This window comes from Malaya genurostris, chromosome 2 (assembly GCF_030247185.1).
Source record: "Malaya genurostris strain Urasoe2022 chromosome 2, Malgen_1.1, whole genome shotgun sequence".
Classification (NCBI taxonomy): Eukaryota; Metazoa; Arthropoda; class Insecta; order Diptera; family Culicidae; genus Malaya; species Malaya genurostris.
The window spans coordinates 94,735,454-94,751,872 of NC_080571.1; the positions used below are offsets into that span (position 1 = coordinate 94,735,454).

Sequence of the window (16,419 nt, forward strand, 5' to 3'; positions counted from 1 at the left end):
GAATTGTATAACGTGCCTTTGAGAAAAACACGTTTGAAGTTTATTGTCTACAAAATCGAAGGAAAAAGTTTACTTTTCTAGGTGGCGGCTAGGATCAAACACTTTCGAATAGGATTGCCACCTGCACGAGCCTCGCCCCTGAAGATCCATATAATTTTATTATGATGTAAAGGAATTGGTTAACTTAGCTATGTTTTTATTCAATATTCTACGAAATACAGATTGAGAATCGTTGATAATAAAATCAAATTACGAAAATCATTAAAACCTTCACCAATCACTGGAACTCTTCTACCACCATTGATTGAACAGAGCGTCGTACATTTATACTTCTCATGGCCGATCCAGATCTATTTTTTATCTTACACGTATGTTCGTATATCGCAAGCAAGCATCCACAAGCTACACGTAATATTTGATACATTTTTATTCCTATCGTTCACCCGATGAAGATATACGACATAATAAAATCAGTAGTTCTTTCTATGGGATTTCCATTTCGTGTGTTATGATCGTACGAATTGCTAAGGATAAGTTTGATGAATTTAACAGAATTTCGTTTATTATGAACTGAATGTTGCTTTGCTATTACACAACTGACTAAAAACACGACTATAGGATTTCATTCAAACATTTAGGAAAATAACAATTAGGAATTTGTTAGGATCGCAAAAGAATAGTTCACAACAACTTTGAAACAAAACCAAAGCTTTGTTCCCCTTTTGCATTTACTGAATATAAAATACGTCTTGCTAATGTTGTGTGTTGTTACACCATCACTCTTCTTACAGTGTTTCAAGTAGGTAATCAAACCTGCTCACCCTTAAAGTTGTTGTAGATGTTTTTTAAACCGATAATTCTATCAGCTGGCACAATTTTAGATCATAAGTCACAAAATAACTTTTGTTAGCTTTTGATCATTATCCAAACTTAAAATTGGAAAAGTGTCTCAAGTGCTTCTTAAAAAAGACGATACATTCTGAAAAAACTGCGTACAAGATTCAATAGAATATATTAGTATGCATGGATTTAACATAATTTAATTTCGATCGAGATAATTTGATTTTCTCAGACATGTTAAAATGAAGATTATCGTTTTCGAGTAATTTTACCGAAATAAAGTACAACACACTTGGCTCACATTTAGGCTATTACTCCCTCCTCGAATGGATTGAAATATTCGTTCAATGTTGCAATAGGTAGCAAATTTGCGAGAAAACTGAGAAATTCGATTCCACAATTCGAGAGCTTCCCTGTCTTCCCTAACCAGCGTACACTCATAGAATTGAAAATTTTTGCTTCGACCATAATTAACACACTTGGACAAAACCATGCGCACGTCCTTCGCATCGTGGATCTTTCGGTAATTCATATCCTTGTATACACCACTAACAAAATGCGAATAATTTGACGTCAATACCCAAATATGTCCCCAGCATCGGGTATTACATCGCAACGATTATATGATATTTGTGACATAACAAGGAAAGTTAACAAAAGCAACTGCAAGAATTTGTGTATCCAAATTAAAATTGTGCCGGGCGATGAAAGCCCTATTTTCGAAAATCATTATTTTTGTATTTTGTTATAATAAAACATTTTAATAACGTTTCGTAAAATTTTCAAATTAACCGAAACAGAACTTTTAGGCCTTTGCTCCGAGCTCTTGCAGTATGAGATAAGAAAGGATAAAGGCCCATAACTTCCACGGTTTTGTACCGATAGGCTTAAAAATGTGACAAAACATTTCTGAGATGTTTTATTATAACGAAATGTACAGAAAAAATATGACTTTTCGAAACTTCCCGCTCCTTACGGGACAACATATTTACTAAATCCTAAGTAAATTTTAGTAAATCCTGGAAAAGTTTCAGTGAATCATTTGAGAAAAGACAAAAAATTGATCAAATTGTTTCACTTAATACGTATCACTCTGCTCATGCAGAAAACAATTTTTGGTATTCAGTTTAGATCTTATTTCAACCAAACGAAAATCATATTAATTTATTCTGATAGTCGAACATTAGGGTCTACTACACGCAAAAAAATGAAGCATGTTCAAAACAGATTTTTAATTTTGATTTACGTTAATTTCAAGCTAGAATATTTATTGTTGAGAATTAATTTCTCCCTACAATATCAACAAGGAACTTTATTTGATTTGAATCAAAATTTTGATCTAGTTAACTGAAAAAAGAACTTTGTTCCGGCTGATTTTATTTTTATTATTATATTTACGTTTCGTCTTTGACTCATTAGAGTAGAGCAGTTCAAATTGAACTGCTTAGTGCTAAACTCGACAGTTCAATTTAAACCGCTAAGCAGACGTAAAGTTTCTGCTATTTGCCGAACGAAAACGTGTTTTCGACTATTTCTGGTCGATGCAGGTTTGGTCATTTAGGGGTTAGCCAAATTGATTTTGTTGTTAACATAAACTAACTATTTATTACATGCCAACAACATTTGAGTTGATATTATTTTGTGACTCAAAGGCTTTGCGTAAAAAATTAGGTTAAAACCGGGTATAAATAAACGATAAAAAAAACTTTGTTTTCGAGATTTTGATAATCGGTATAAAAGTAAAAATAAATCGAAATAAAAGTTACTTCAGAAATTACCTTGCAAATTAGTTTGAAAAAAATCTTTTTTATAGTAGTTTCAAGCAGCAGTAAAATTCAATTAAAAAAATCGTTGCGTGAAACCCAATTTGGGTTATGTTAACATTTTTTTTCTCTACGTGTACGGTATACATTAACTATTTTCTTTTGATCGGGTATGCCTGTCATTAGAGATATCAAACCGGAGGAAATGTAGACCGATTAGATAAAACTGTTCGTGGTATTTACTCTCATTGTAGGAAACAGAACTGATGATAGCAATCACTTTCACAAAAAATAATCACGCACAGGCCTGGTTTTATACCAGGAATATCACTCCTGAACCAGTTGTAGCTAGTTGAAATATTGACCATAAGAGATTTTAAGAGTATGTAAGACAGTAGCATTAGTTGTGCAAATGTCTTGCAGTTTAAGTACCGGTTGTGAAGCCTGTCAAAATTAAAGGTCAAATTCTGCACCGGAGGTCAACCTTTGTTTACTTAATCACTAGCGAACACTACTTCAAGTATTTGACAAAATATGAATTCAAAAGGCTACCCTGCTCATATTCGTATGGGTAGACGGTAAACAATAAATTTGTTTATTTTGCGGTCTAAACACATAGGCAAAATAAACATAATCTTCATAACCCACTGTCAGCTTCAAGGTGTCGCATTTGAAACGGCGACCATTGCGAGCGATAGGCATAATTATTTTATGTGCCTAAGCACAAGTCGGAGAAAGGTAAACTAAAAAAATATATATCGCATCCCGTATAAGTTACTTGCTCTGCCTCGAACTTAGTAAGAAGTTTCAGTGGAGTAAGTTTTCATTAACGATGTGTGTTTGTGAAAAATATGCACAGCCGCAGTCATAATGAACCAGACTGATATGCATGTACAAAACGGAGCCGCCAGAAATGATGACGGCACTGTATACAATCATATGTGGAGTATTGTATTTCAACTCCATATTGCTGAAATCGGTAGTCTGATGCTGGAAAAGTTTGGTGATTTTGTTGTGTACTCGAGATCATAAATAATTCGTTTGTAGATTTCCGAAACAGTTCATAGTGTTTAAAAAATTAACTGATGACTTGATATTTATGTTAAACCATGTTTTCAAAATTAAATGTTGGTTTATTGTCATTTGTATTCGTTATAGCTAAAAGTCATCCTCAACCTATTTTGACTTTTTATAAAGACCAAAATGTGTGGAAGTGAAAATTTCGCACCTGAACCAGAAAATCTTATCCAAAGTAATGAAACTGCTTTACCGCAGAGCTACCCTGGATATGCGAAGAGATAAACAACGTATACAGTCAGTCGATCTCTTTTTTCTCCATCGTACTCTAGATAAAGACATTTAAGGTCTGAAGCCAGTGTGTTTTAGAGGGCTTCAAATCTGATTCTCTCAGAAACTGACGAATATAAAAAAAAACCCAACTGACAATCTCTTAGAAAATTAGTTTAGATTATTCTGTGAAAATTTCAGAATGATTCATTAACTTTAGCGGTAGGAAAAGTTTTTTTTCTGAAGGAAGAATTGCATAGCTGAAAACGCCGTCTTCCAACTTGTTCATTGAATATCTCACTTTCAAAAGCATGGATCAAAAGCCTATCCTGACAATGTCTAGATAATTTAATTTAGATGCGATTAGTGCATAAAAACATATATGTTGTCGCGATAAAAATGAAGTGAATGTTATTTTTGTGAAGATAAGTCGATTTCTATGGCAGCGCCATTTTGTCTGCTCCAGTTTCCTGGTAACGTAACAAAACATGAGAGAGAAATAAAATCGGCTCAGAAAGGCTGCCAAACAAGCGGTAGCTTTATTGGATTTTATGTGATGTAGTCAAACTTCTAACCGAAAATATCAAAACTTTCGTGGCCACCCGGCCACATTGAGAATCATTTGGCGAGAGAGCATGGAGAGAAATGTAATATGCAGAGCGAGGCACGTGGTTATATGCAACCTACTGGCCTCAGCCCTTAGGGTTATGTTTTGCTTTACTCAGAAAGAAAGAGTCACTGTGGAAACCTACTTCTGATCCGAGGCCCGGATGACCGAGTGACTGATTTCATCAAAACAGTATAGGGCAACGGCTCCCTATTTCATCTGAGCTCCTATTTCCATCTCATCCCTTCACCTCATAACTTTGAACATGAATAATATTTTACAACCTACCGGAAGCAAACTGTGAAATGTTTTAGAATGATTTGAAAAGCTATTGTCACACTTTCCTATTGAAAGAAATGGTTTTAAATTCTTCGGTGATCGTTTTTTTCATATAAAATAAACTCACTTTTCAATTTAGGACACATTTTCGTCTCAAGATTTACAGTTCGTCATGTTTCTGAATATCTACTAATCGATTCGTCTCAAAACATGATCACTATTTCGCACAATTACACTACCATTGAATGCTGGATGACTTTATAATTAGTTATGTTCACTTGCCACTTGTTTAGTTAACGATTAAAAACTTCAAAAATTACCCGACAAGCAATAAAAGTCTTCAAAAATATGAGATGAAAGTTTTTCACTTCGTTCACTTGATTGCGCTTTGTTTTCATCTCGTTTGGTTTCGCAAAGTTGCCAAGTTATCTCATAATGTTACAAAACAAAAATTGTTTATCTTCTTCAAATTATCATCAAAAAGTATGTTTTTGATATCCGTGATATTAGCTTAATTATATTATTGATACTAATATTTCAATAAAACTGTTTCAGCTTCGAATATTACCAGAAAGAACGGGTTAAATACTAATGAAATAACCATTGTGGCAAATCTAGTAGCGCTGGTTTCATTCCGCTATACGCCAACATAACGCTGTGAAGTGTGTGTGTGTGTTTCATCGGCTGTGCACAGAGATGCCAGATATTTTCATAGAAAATATGTATTACTTTGCATAGAAAGTCTATATCTGTTCTATCTGTTTTCACTAATAAAATGATGTTAAAAGATAGTTCTTTAGATCTCCGTAAGCCATTGACCCATTAATTAGATGATTCAACGAGTAAATTTTTTACCAATAGTAATAATGTGGAAAAATCCTGGTGGGTACGGTTGTATCGTCTGAGTTGTATATCTGGCAGCGGTGAGGCAGTCGGTCACCAGAATGTCTGCCCAGCCATATTTTTCATTGCTGGCAGCGTTTAGTCAACCATCTGGCAGCCATGCGTATGCGGGTGAGAGTGTAATAGTGGAATATTTTGTTTTGATTGCTGTCGCCATTGCTAATTTATAGGATGAATAAAAGATCAACGATAGGATGGATAAAAATCCATTGAGATGAAATTAGGAGCAGAGTAGTGAAAACATCATTAGTGTTTTTAGCTGTTTTATAAATATTAGTTGAATTTTCAAGAAATGTGAATCTATTCTCAACGTGGAGCAAGGCGAATGAAGCAGTAATATGAAATAGTTACAGTGATTTTAGTGGCTAAATCAGGTTTTTAAGGTAACGTCCTTACAAATGAGATGAAATAGGGAGCCCTTACCCTACTTTAAAATTATTCTCCAACTCTACCATACCCTTTGGCACGAAGGGGAAGAAAAATTTTAGGGCGCAGGTTTACCACAAGCACGACAATAAAATCAGTATCATTATACCATTCGAATCAGTTCGTCGATAGCGCACAATGTCTTTTTTGTATATATGTGTATGTGTCTGCGCATCAATTTTCCCGATTTTCACAAAAACAGGCTCAAATAAAAAGCACTATTGTCCCGTAGGAACAAAAAAAATCATATATGTAGATCAGACTTCCAGTTCCGGATTTACAATGAAAAATATGCAAAAAATTGCTCAAAATATGCACTCGCTCTTCATCGAGATGGCTGATCTCATTTTTTCCACTTCCGAAATCACATGGTCAAGTAAACTGTAAATTTAATAGATTGTTTTATTAGAAGAAGATGTATATATGAGCAAATTTTTCATAATTTGTGAATAAATTCTTTTCGGATATCATATTTGACATACCGATCTCCAAATTCCAGTACCGAAAGTACCGGAAATAGTGGTAAAGCTGTTTCGAACAATTTCCAAAAACTTAGATTCAAATGAAAAGCATTATGATTCCAAGAGAAATTCCTACATTTCATCCGAGTCTGACTTTCGGTTCCTGAATTACCGGATATTGACTGTCCGAGATGGCGATATAAAAAAAACCCTGTTTCAATCCACCTAGTGGTGTAATGGTGCCTTCCTCATAAACATTCCCGGAAGCAGAATGCTCAAATAGTTCTAAAATTTTCTAAGAAAATTTCGTACCTTTTTGTGTCGTCAACTATATGAAGAATAGATATTTTTATCTTTCACTATCTTGGAATTCTGATCAGGCTAAAATTCAACCTCATTAAATAGGATAATAAGACATTTATTTGAACTAATGCTCGACCGGTTCAGTCAGCATTAGTTTGTTTGATTATAAGCTAATGAGACCTGCATGCTGAAAATATTAACTGGTTATTTTTAAGAAATTTGTTCCATTCTCAATATCCACTTACAATAAATTCAACGGAAAAATGTTTCATTCTGAATTTTGACTATAGAGACATAGTCTTTATTTTAATTCCAGTTGTTTGGATTATCTCTCATGCCTGTTTCAATTGAATCAATTTCTACAAAAACAAAAAATCTAGCGAAATCCTGTACTTCTGTTACTTTTGTATATGAAATTCTAGCTAAACAGGGTATTTGATTCGGCTGGGCAAAACATGCTATGTAACCTGAACAGCATAGAAGTCGGAGCTTATGCGAATTATCGACGGTTGCCAAACAAGCTGTCAGTAACGAATATTTGATTTGATTTTATATCAGTCACATTGGAACAGAAAAAACACGTTTGTGTCAAGTTAAAATTTGTTGATGTTTTTCCATTATGGCCACATATTGGCATTCTATAATCAAAACTGAAATACATAGAATTCAAGATTGTGTAAATTCATTATATCTACTAAAAATTTATGTGCTATTCGATATTTATGGTGAAGTTGATCATTGTACTTATTAAAAACTTTCGCGCTATTGATATGTTAGGTTTAAGAGCATCGACATACAATTAATATTATTATTCCCATTCCCATCATATGTAATTTGGAACTAAAAAGTCAAAATTTATTCAAATAGAATTTTTATTGGTGATTTTCATTAGTGTTTCGTCGATCACAGTTCAAATAGATTACCAAACTCATTAAAAAATGCATTTTGTGAAATCTATTGAATATTGTATTCATTGATTCTAATGGCTGCCATTTCCAACCATACACTATCGTGACAAAGCGTTCAAATATTCAATGGTAGAGAGAAGGTACTTTCCAGAAACCAAAAAAACAAATATCAAACAAAATAGTTGCTATTGGTTTCAGCACAGACTCAACTATACAAATTTTCTTTTGAAATATTCATATATGTATTTAATTTGTCCTGTAGTGTGTGACATTTTCATTATCAAATTTTGTTGCAGTGACAAGTTGGCGATCAAAAATAGTTAATGCGAACATGTCGTAAGAGTTAGGTTACCGAAAAGTTACGTCGCAACTTATTGTAACTTAGTAAAATGAGATGTGAACTCCTAACATAATTTTGACTTCATTGCCATCATCATATTCCGACTTGTTTCGTTGTGTCTATCATGCGACCATTATGATTTATTTTCTTTTTGTGAATAAGTTACAGGTGCTACTTGGGACTACACCATCGCACAGTGGTATGAATCGACAAAAACGTGAACTTAATTCTCTAGCTGCTAAACCGTTGATCCGATATACATACACATAGTTCCTTTGGAGAACTCATTCACAAAAATGTACCTCGTGATTTGAACACAACAAAAAATGCGCAAAGCCTACTACGACAAAAGTTCATTTCAGCAACTGTTTTTCCCTTAAGAGATAGAAAAACGATCTCTTCTACAAAGTTTTAGAACTTCTAACTAGAAAAGGTCTAACGCAAATAGGATATATGAAGCAATTTCGTTTGAAATCACCTAAAATCAATTTTTGTACATAACTTTTTCACAATTATTTTCAGTGTCTACTATGTTCGAGACAATTATTAAAAACATAAAACATAAACATAACATGTGCACGGTTTTGCCTTTTCGTTAAAAAGTTATTTAACATTTAAACTTTTATATACACTAACTTTAACTATTAATAGGAAGCAGGGTCGCAGACCAAAAGGCACATACATATACTTTTTGGAAAGTTTAAATCAAGTAATATAAAGTTACGAAATGTGTAGCGTGGCCCTTTTAAATTGTGTGAATGAGACAACAAAATATAGAGTGCTTTTTTGACCATTTTCTTAGGAAAAACGGACATTAATAAAATTGTTTATCTTCATATCACGCGTTTTTTGTGATATCGATCGATAAGTTACCTTAAGGTAACAACTTTTGCAAGAAATTGCCGTCGAGGTATAAAAAATAGAGCATTAGTTTTAACACCAGACGAAAGAGAAAAGTTTTCACTGTAGCTTACTATTATAACTTACTCTCAGCGAGTACCGAGTCTTTCGGAATTCCTCTTCAAAGTGACCGCATATAAAAGTTTAAATGTTAAATAATTTTTTAAGGAAAAGGCCAAACCGTGCACAGTCTTCAACAAAAATGTGTAATTTTACGTTTTTAGTAATTGTCTCGAACATAGTAGACACTTAAAATAATTGTGAAAAATGTTATGTATAAAAAATGATTTTAAGTGATTTCAAACGAAATTACTTCATATATCCGAAACTTTTCCGTTAGACCTATAGCTTCTTCGGCAAAGCTTTTTCTCGTTAGAAGTTCTAAAACTTTGTAGAAGACATCGTTTTTCTATCTCTTAAGGGAAAAAAGTTGTTGAAATGAACTTTTATCGTAGTAGGCTTTGCACATTTTTTATTATGATCAAATCACGAGGTATATTTTTGTGAATGAGCTCTCCAAAGGAACTATGTATATCGGATCAACGGTTTAGCAGCTAGAGAATTAAGTTCACGTTTTTGTCAATTCAAATCACTGTGCATCGCACTGTGGAAAAAAATCTATGAAAACCCGCAAAGAATTCTGGAACTCATAAACTAATTAAGATAGGTCAACAAACTAAATCGTTTCTTATGTAAAAATGTCCAAGGAATTCAATGGAATGGTTTACAATGGGCGCACGAATCGCAATCCTGCTCGTTTTACCCCAAATGTACAGCAGTTTTGGAGTTTCCTATAACATTCGCTCTGTAACTTGGTAAGAAGTCGAGTGCGGTGTTCTGGAATATCCTACTTTCATGAAAACAAGTTTGGAGAATCGATTAGAACAACCCACACTTGCCGCACGAAACGTTTTGGTGGCTATTTAACCCCAACTCCTCCATTTCATGAGATCCTTACTGTAAATCGTCCTTGAACCTTGGTAAAACTTCTTGCAAGTTTGCTAAATCTAGCTTATCTTATGTAAAAAAGTCTGGAGAATCGAATAAAAAGAACCTACACTGGCCGCATGAAACGTTTTGATGACTAATGATGATTTAAAAAACATAAAAAATGACTCTATTTCATGAACTGAAATAATAGCGGCATAGTATATTTGAGAAAGTTGTGCAGTTCTCAATGATAAAACACTTTGTATAACATGAAGAGCTCATAGAAATTAAAAATATATAAGTTTTCATACATAAACTGGTTTTAGGACATTTTTTTAGAAAATACACTTTATCATGAACTCTACTCAAGTTACGGGAATAGTACCTTCTACAAATTTGTATGAAATGGCTTTTTGCACAACTTTTCCGAAATTACTTAGCCCCTATGTTGACCCTGAGCTAAAATAATATTTTTATCTCACTTTTAGGGGGATCAATCACATGAATACAATTTTTAAAAGATGACGCCGCCTATCAATCTGGGCAACTTTGCTGAAGATACTGTATATCGAAAAATCACGTTTAATTAAGAGCGTGAAATTGGACTTTTGAACCACTGTGCAATGTAATAAAAGACACTTTTCTCGTCTATCAATGTGTAAGAGACAATATTATCTAAATATTATATGGTATTTTGTGAAATATTTAGTGTTATGCATCAAGAAAAAGAAAACAAATCAATTGAATAGCATGGTGCGTTCGAATTTGCATACTGGAAATACTGAATAACTGTTCAGCTTCAGAAGAAAATGTATCAGAAAAATCTGCATATGTTACTTCAAGCGCGCACAAATATTGTAGTATCTTGCAATTTTTATATCTCATAGTCTACTACCTCGTAGCACAGCCCTTCGGATGTATATGTTCTTACTGTGTAACATCGTTTAGACACTTTTTGACTTAGAAAAATACCCTTCGTAGAGCCATCGTTTGCATGTAAAACAGTTCTCACCTTTTTCTTTTCTTTTTTTTCAGTTCAATAATGCTTCCATATGTGGTCTGGATGCGTTTGCTTCTTGGCAGCCACCGTAGTCCACAGCGGAAATGATGAACAAGTCTTCCATCCGTTGCCTCTTACAGTAAATTAGCTTTTTCCATATACACCTTGGCTATTGGCAAGTTCCCCACATTCGAAGTACTGTGTTTTTCTGTACCGAACTTCACGAAGCTTTGTCAAACAATTTTCATAATTTAATCGACCAATTTCCCTTGCGCTGGTTCCACGAATAAAAACAACTAGCACATGTGGTTTTCTTGAATTCTGGATTCTTTTCTGTAGATCACTTGTTGCCTACTTTTGTGCTGCAGTTGCCGCGATGACTTCATGACTGCTCCAGCCATAATAAGTGACGGAGTCGCATAAATAAGTAGGCGCAGCCGTTCGCTAAGCCGTCACGCACACCTTAAGCACAGGCACAGAACAACACCACATACAGGTAAAGGCTTCAACAGGTATGTATTCGAACAGGCTGTCCGACTGACACCGAGGTATAGAGTCGAAGTGATAGGTTTCTAGTTGTGCTCTTCGACCCACGGTTTTAGCCATACGCAAACAATGCACTGGTAGACCCAAATACTAACCAGGCACGCGTCATCAACCGAAGAGACAGAGCTGCCGCATAAACGACTAACCCGAAAGAACAACCGCCGAGAACTGATTAAAACCAATGCATTAGCCAGTGGATCGCAAAGATATCATAAACTCCTGTTGGGCACCGCTGTGTTCTTATGTTGTACTCTCTTTTTCGCTCTCTCGAATCAAACTATGCTTTTGGTGGGCCCGCGGATGATTCTGCGCTCTCGCTTATTGTATGCAAGTTCCGTTCTCCGACTCGACTGGGTGGAAAATTTACGTTGAATGTTTGCATAAACGTGCAAGGTGTCATTGGGTAAATCGCGGGTTCTCACTTGTAATTTATACGTTCTACACATTTGGTCTAACCATTCTATCATAACAACTATATTATACAGGGTGACGGATCCAGTGGTTTTTTTTTTTATAAATACGTTTATTTCTTAAGGCAGTTTACATAAGTTTTTCTTCGCCGTAGCATCACTTTTACATAATATTCTTATCCTAATTTAATTCTAACATAGTCACAACGTTTTGAATTTATTAAAACATATTCTCTTATAGCTTAAATATCATCTTAGGTAACTCGTCATTAATTATGAAATCTACTCGGAAATATTATTTGAACCAAACGATTAACTTCTATAAATTATAAAATAAGCTGTTATTTTCAGACATTTTGTTGATAATTTCATAAACTGTTTCGAGTTTGTTTGTATCATTACATAATTTTTATTCTAATTTAGCTATTGGTTGAACTCATGGACGCAACTGGGATCAGAACTAAGTCTTAAAAGGGGCCTTTATTAAATTGAAACTCCAATTTTCTTTATGAAATGATAAATAAGTTTCATGTATGAAAGGTCACGACAAGCAAGAATGTCTCGAACTGGGATATTGGATAGTCTACCTTGGGTACGCAAAGAATTTATTAGTTGAGATCTGACATCACGATACTCCACGCATGTCCAAACGACATGATCAATATCCCGATAACCTTCTCCGCAAGCACAATGATTAGTCTCGGAGAGCCCAATTCGAAGGAGATGTGCATCTAACGTGTAGTGATTGGACATGAGTCTGGACATCACACGAATGAAATCCCTACTCACATCCAGTCCCCTGAACCATGCCTTTGTCGATATTTTCGGAATAATTGAGTGCATCCACCGACCCAGATCATCTCTATCCCAAGATGCTTGCCAGCTGGCAAGTGTTCTTTGGCGAGACGAGCTATAGAATTCGTTGAAAGCAATCGGTCGCTCATAAATTTCACCCTCAATAGCACCACGTTTGGCTAAAATATCGGCTCTTTCATTGCCAGGAATGGAGCAATGAGCCGGGACCCAGACTATAGTGATTAGATAATTATTATTCAATATGTCGTTCAGACACTGTTTTATTTTACCCAAGAAAAACGGTTCATTTTTGCCAGCAGCGATTGAGCGAATGGCTTCAATTGCACTCAGACTATCTGCGAAGAGGAAATAATGGTTTGGAGATAATGTGACGATTACACTCAAACTATAATGAACTGCTGCTAGCTCTGCTATATAAACAGATGCAGGTTCTTGAAGCCTAAATGAGGCCGAAACATTATTGTTGAACATACCAAACCCTGTCGCTTCTTCAATTCGCGATCCGTCCGTGTAAAACATTTTCTCAGAGTCAATATGCCTGAACTTACTTAAAAATATTTTTGGGATTTCCGTCGAGCGTAGATGATCCGGGATTCCACGCACTTCACGCTGCATGGATGTATCGAAAAATAAAGTTGAGTCAGGGGCACTTAGGATGCTGACACGGATAGGAATATATCTTGAAGGGTTGATTTCCTGTGACATATGGTTAAAATATACTGTCATAAATTTTGTTTGAGATCGAAGCTCGACTAGTCGTTCGAAATTATTAATTACCATGGGATTCAGCACCTCACATCTTATTAGCAGGCGTGATGAAAGCTCCCAAAATCGATCTTTTAATGGAAGAACTCCCGCCAGAACTTCAAGACTCATTGTATGTGTCGAGTGCATGCAGCCTAAGGCAATTCGCAAACAACGGTACTGAATTCGCTCAAGTTTGATAAAATGAGAGTTTGCAGCGGAACGAAAACAAACGCATCCATATTCCATCACTGAAAGTATCGTTGTTTGATACAATTTTATTAGATCTTGCGGATGAGAACCCCACCAAGATCCTGTTATTGTTCGAAGAAAATTTACTCTTTGTTGGCATTTCGTTATCAGATACCTAATGTGTCCTCCCCACGTGCATTTGGAATCGAACCACACCCCGAGGTATTTAAAAGTTAAAACCTGATGGATCATTCTTCCCATCATATGGAGCTGAAGCTGCGCGGGGTCATGTTTTCTTGAAAAGACGACTAACTCTGTTTTCTCCGCAGAGAATTCGATACCAAGATGAACAGCCCAAACGGACAAGTTATCTAAGGTATCTTGCAATGGTTTATGCAGATCAATAGCTTTGGGCCCAGTAACTGAAACCACGCCATCATCTGCCAATTGTCTTAGTGTACATGGGGTTACTAGACAGCTGTCAATGTCATTCACGTAAAAATTATAGAGGAGCGGACTGAGGCATGAGCCTTGCGGGAGACCCATGTAGCTAATTCTGAATGTTGCCAAATCGCCATGTGAAAAATACATGCACTTCTCTGACAAAAGGTTGTGCAAATAATTATTTATAACCGCTGGAAGTCCATGTTGGTGGAGCTTGTCTGAAAGAACATCAATGGAAACTGAATCAAATGCTCCTTTAATGTCTAAAAATACAGATGCCATTTGTTGCTTTTGAGCGAAGGCAATTTGGATGTCAGACGAAAGTAATGCAAGGCAATCATTCGTCCCTTTATTTCTACGGAAGCCAAACTGAGTATCTGACAACAAACCGTTCGTCTCGACCCAAGTGTCGAGACGTCGCAGAATAATTTTTTCGAACAATTTTCTGATGCAGGACAACATCGCAATGGGTCTATATGAGTTGTGATTGGAAGCTGGTTTCCCCGGCTTTTGAATGGCGATAACTTTCACTTGTCTCCAGTCAGGTGGAACAATATTTTGCTCAAGAAACTTGTTGAACAATTCCAACAAACGTCTTTTTGCGAGGTCGGGCAGATTCTTCACCAAGTTGAATTTAATTCTGTCCAACCCAGGGGCGTTATTGTTACAAGACAAGAGTGCTATAGAAAATTCCATAATTGAAAATGGGTTATTAATAAAACCATTATTTGGAGGAGATTCACGTATAATGCTCTGCGTAGGAACAGAATCTGGGCAAACTTTCCTAGCAAAGTCAAATATCCATCGGTTCGAGTATTCATCACTCTCATTGCCCACGTTACGATTCCTCATTCGTCTGGCCGTATTCCAAAGAGTGCTCATTGAGGTTTCTCTTGACAAACCTTCGACAAAATGTCTCCAATAGCTACATTTTTTGGCTCGAAGTATGCTCTTGTACTTGGTTTCTAAAACCATAAGTTTTTCAAAATTCTGAGGAGTTCCTCCTCCCCGTTTTAGAAACGTCTTGCAAGCATTTTGTTTTGCGAGTTTAGCCTCTGAGCACTCTTTGTCCCACCAGGGGTTGGGAGGCCTTCTGTTAGTCGTTGGCCCAGGAAAGCGTTTAGTTTGGGATTGTTCTGCGGCCTCCAGAATCGAACAAACGAGGAAGTCATATTCTTCAAGTGGAGGGAGCTCTTCCATTGAATTCAAAATACTAGAGATTCTACTTTGGTATTTAATCCAGTCGATATTTTTTGTCAAATCATATGGAATACTAGCTGAATTAGCAATACATTTGTTACAGCTAATTGAGATGATGATTGGTAAATGATCGCTACCGTGTAAATCAGGCAATATTTTCCAGGTGCAATCTAGTCGAATTGATGTTGAGCAAAGAGATAGATCTAATGCACTTGGGCGTGCAGGAGGTCTTGGGATCCGTGTCATGCTACCCATATTTAATACCGTCATGCTAAAATTGTCACAAATGTTTTGTATTAAAGATGATCTGCTATCATTGTAAACGGAACCCCACATCATTCCGTGCGAATTTAAATCCCCCAGAATCAATCGTGGAGCAGGAATGATCCAGTGGTCATCTCATATACGAAAACCATTAGTTGGAGTGAGATCTTCTTTCTCTGTTCGATAGACTGCTTTAAAGGGTAACATGAAAATAGTTGAATCCGCTTCGAGTTGAACAAGTTTCGAACTATTTTTTCTGCTGTATTGCCGAAGTAATGATATTGTATCCGATTTTATCACAATTCGTTGATTGAAAGTCGAGTTATCGGCAAAATACTATGGTGACTTTATTAATGAGATGACGTTTGGCACAATAGCCCTATTAAAATATATCTGAAAACGAGTAGGAAACGCGAAGTTCGCACCAAACGGCGCACTAATATGTAACAAAAATTACGTTGATACGTTAGATACAAGAGATATTCACTATCAAGAACTTATCACTCTCTCAGAGGCAAAGTAAGTCGGATTCACGACAAAAGTTCATAAAATTCATATCACGGGTGCTGGCAGTCCACAAAGTTTTGTTCAGAAAGTTACAGGGTCCGGCACTCGAAGTGTAACCAACTTCAGACCGCTCGCGCAGCTGACGCACGGGCATCAGCTCTCTAGAAATTTGCTAAATGATAGTTCGGAGTTGTATTGTTTACAAGCGCAAGAAAGCATTTCGCCAAAAGTGAACGCGAAAAAACATCTAGACTTGAGAGAGCGAAGGAGTTGCTTCGTTTGGCCGAAAGCGGTCAATTTCCGAACATTGTATTTTCTGACGAGAAAATTTTTCCAATTGAGCAATTCG

The 16,419-nt window shown here is 35.9% G+C and overlaps 1 protein-coding gene across 1 annotated transcript in view; it reads right to left on the bottom strand.

Moving 5' to 3' along the window:
* The window catches only part of LOC131430648 (SLIT and NTRK-like protein 4), a 35,978-nt gene extending 24,325 nt beyond the window's left edge, over positions 1-11,653 (bottom strand). The window contains exon 1 of the mRNA XM_058595773.1: positions 10,960-11,653. The gene's annotated coding sequence lies outside the window, so the exon portion shown is untranslated. The remainder of the gene's footprint in view (positions 1-10,959) is intronic.
* Between the last annotated feature and the right edge of the window lie 4,766 nt (positions 11,654-16,419).